The sequence below is a fragment of the Olea europaea genome, unplaced genomic scaffold (genome assembly GCF_002742605.1).
Source record: "Olea europaea var. sylvestris unplaced genomic scaffold, O_europaea_v1 scaffold1207, whole genome shotgun sequence".
In the NCBI taxonomy this organism is placed as follows: domain Eukaryota; kingdom Viridiplantae; phylum Streptophyta; class Magnoliopsida; order Lamiales; family Oleaceae; genus Olea; species Olea europaea.
In genome coordinates this window covers 43,559-46,939 of record NW_019229494.1, presented here as the reverse complement: position 1 = coordinate 46,939, position 3,381 = coordinate 43,559, and the positions used below count along the sequence as shown (strand labels likewise).

Below are 3,381 nucleotides of genomic sequence, written 5' to 3'. Positions count from 1 at the left end.
CTTTTTCATAATTTTAAGGATAGAAGCCTATTCAACACTTTTGTATGTCCTATTCTTGTCTAGTTTCATCGCCAAATAACCCAAATTCAGATTAATGCAGTAGGAAAAAAGGAAACTATAACTGGAAGCAGTCTTCCGTTAGTTTTGAAAATGACAAGTTAACTTGAATTTTACCCTTGTCAATATTTTTTTTCCAATGATTTATTGAAAAATTAATTTCATTTTTAGTCCATGTTTGATGGGAATTAAAATTAGATTTTCAGTAAATTTTGATAAAAGATGTTGTCAAATTGTTGTAGGATCCATGTAATATGTTGTTCAAACTGATTATTGATTTTGACTTAAATTGAAATATGAATTTTAATTAGTACCAAATAGGGCTTAATATTTTCATTCTACTACCATTTTGCCCTTGTTTAATCTCCATTATTTTCAAAAAACATTTTTCTTTATCTTATTTTCAATAACACATTTTTCAATAAAATAATACTATACGTAAATCTTTTTTTTTTAACAACACATCCTCCATCAAAATACTATTCTAAAATGTATTTTTAACAGAAAAAAATAAAAAATAAAATAAGGCTCAAACGGGCTTAGACACAAAATTGAAAATGAGAAAAAAAAAATAGAGAAATTATCTATATCATTAAACCCCAATAAGTTTGATTATAAAAAGCTTACTAACTTTTTTTTTCAACAAAAAGTTGACCATTGAAATGTTGTAAAATAATAGAAACGGAAAAAAGTGACCGGCAACAAGAATCCAGTGCCTATGAGGACACAACCTGTACTTACTCTTTTCTTTTATATCTCACTTTATTAGTTGAATTTAAGAGAGAGAATAAAACAATACAAAAAGAAGAGAATTGTATTGAATAGTGTGATTTGTTTACAAGAGAGGTATCCTATTCATAGCCTAATTTGAGAGAAATGTTTTCATTTCTAACCAATGTAGGACTAACTAACATTTACATTGTATATACATTAACAGCCCCCCTCAAACTCAAGGTGGTAAAATGGAGACCAACTAGAATTTGGAACTAAATCCTCAAGGCGTCCAGGAGGGTGCGTTTTAGTGAAGATATCAGCAGTTTGATCGGCTGAAGAAACTGATAATAGTCCAATAGTCCCACGGGTGAGATGATGACGTATAAAGTGACAATCAATTTCAATGTATTTTGTGTGTTCATGCAATACATCATTGTGAGCAATTTGGATAGCACTTTGATTATCGCAGTTTATGATAGTGGCAGTAGAAAGTGCGACGCCCATGTCTTCAAGTAACCAGTGAAGTCAAAGAAGTTCCTGAGTTGTATCAGCAAGGGCTCGATACTCAGCTTCTGTACTGGATCGAGCGACTACTGTTTGTTTCTTGCTGCGCCAAGAAATAAGAGAATCACCAAGGAAGAAGCAATACCCGGAGGTAGATCTACGATCAGTGGGGTTACCTGCCCAATCTGCATCTGAGTAGGCACGAAGCTCAAGTGAAGAGTGAGATGAGAAGTGGAGACCATGAAATAGGGTCCCTTTGATGTACCTGAGAATGCGAGGCACTGCAGCATAATGGGATGTGCGAGGAGCAGAGAGAAATTGACTGAAATATGGACAACATAAGAGATGTCAGGGCAAGAACTGTAAGATAAACAAGACTACCAACCAACTGGCGAAACAAGGTGGGGTCATCCAAAGGTGTACCATCCGTGGGAGTGAGTTTAGAGTTGAGCTCTAGAGGAGTGGTACATGTCTTACTATCTGTGAGTCCTGCTCGAGTAAGAAGATCAGAAGCATACTTTGCTTGCGAAAGATAATATCCCTCAGAGTTAGAAGTGATCTCAAGTCCCAAAAAGTAACTAAGCTTTCCAAGATCTTTCATTTTGACATGTTAGCTGGGATAAGTCTTGAGATCCAAAATTCCGGATGTGTCATCACCAGTGATGATCATATCATCAACATAGAGGAGAAGAAAGATAGAACCCTGGTCTGTTTTGCGAATGAAAAGAACTGAATCATGTGAGCTGTAAGTGAACCCAAAATTTCCAACAATGGTGCTGAACTTGGCAAACCAAGCTTGAGGAGCTTGCTTGAGACCATAAAGAGCCCGACGACGTTTGCAGACTTGATATAGAAGATGATGAGAACCAGGAGGAGGGCATATATAAACTTCTTCAATATGTTCACCATTAAGAAAAGCATTTTTCACATCCATCTGAAATAATTCCCAATGATGGACGGCGGCAACTGCAATTAAGCTACGAACTGAAGTGAGGCGGGCAACCGGGGCAAAGGTCTCCTTCTAGTCAATCCTATACTCCTGGGTAAACCCTTTAGCTACCAAGCGAGCTTTGTATCGATCAATGGACCCATCAGAGTGTGTTTTGATCTTGTAAACCCACTTGCACCCCATGATATGTTTGCCTTTTGGTAGGTCCACTAGATCCCAAGTGTGAGTGTTTTCGAGTACCTGTAGTTCATCTTTCATTGCTTTCTGCCAAAGAGGATCAGAAATAGCTTCACGATAAGACTGAGGTTCATGGTGAGAAAGAATAGTAGAAAGTACAACAAAGTCATGAAAATTAACAGAATGAGTTTTTACCCAGTCACTTCGTCGAGTAGGGAGATCAGAAGTTGTTGGAGTGGATCCATCAGAAGAGACAAGTTCCTCAGAAGAGGGCAAGGTGGATAACTCAATTGAGGTATTTGTAGACATGTTAGTGGGTAATGACATATCTGAGAAAGAGATAGGGTGTGTTGGTGGAGATGATGACTCAGAAGAAGAGTTTGTCTCAGGAGTGTCAGGAAAAAGATCTGTGGAGAGGTTAGTGAATAGGATAGAGGTATTGTCATATGACAGGTGAAACTTGGATATGGAGGCAAACATCTTGTGTTCCCAGAAAACAACATGACGAGATACTCGGAGACGTTTGGAGTAAGGATCCCAACATCTGTAGTCTTTGTGTTCAACACCATATCCCAAGAAGCAACATAGTCGAGATCTAGATTTCAATTTGGTGCGCTTATGAGGCTGAAGAAGAACAAAACAAACATAACTGAATACCTTAAGAGTGTTATAGTCAGGAGGGTGACCATAAAGACGCTCAAATGGTGATTGATTCCCAATGATGGGAGAAGGCACCCGGTTCTTGGAATAAACAGCTGTAAGAGCATCTTCACCCCAAAAGCGCTTGGGACACGAAGCAGATATGAGAAGAGCACGAACGGTATTGAGAATGTCTCAGTGTTTGCGCTCAGCACACCCATTTTGTTGAGAAGTGCCTGGACATGAACGATGAGGAAGAGTGCCATGTTGGCGAAGAAAGGTAATGACTCTAGAGTCTGTGTATTCAGCAGCATTGTCAGCACAAAACACTTTGATATTGC

General features: G+C 38.2%; 1 pseudogene; it reads right to left on the bottom strand.

Annotated features, from left to right (window-relative positions):
• Window positions 1–987: 987 nt before the first annotated feature.
• On the bottom strand, window positions 988–2,209 carry LOC111374149 (annotated as a pseudogene).
• Between the last annotated feature and the right edge of the window lie 1,172 nt (window positions 2,210–3,381).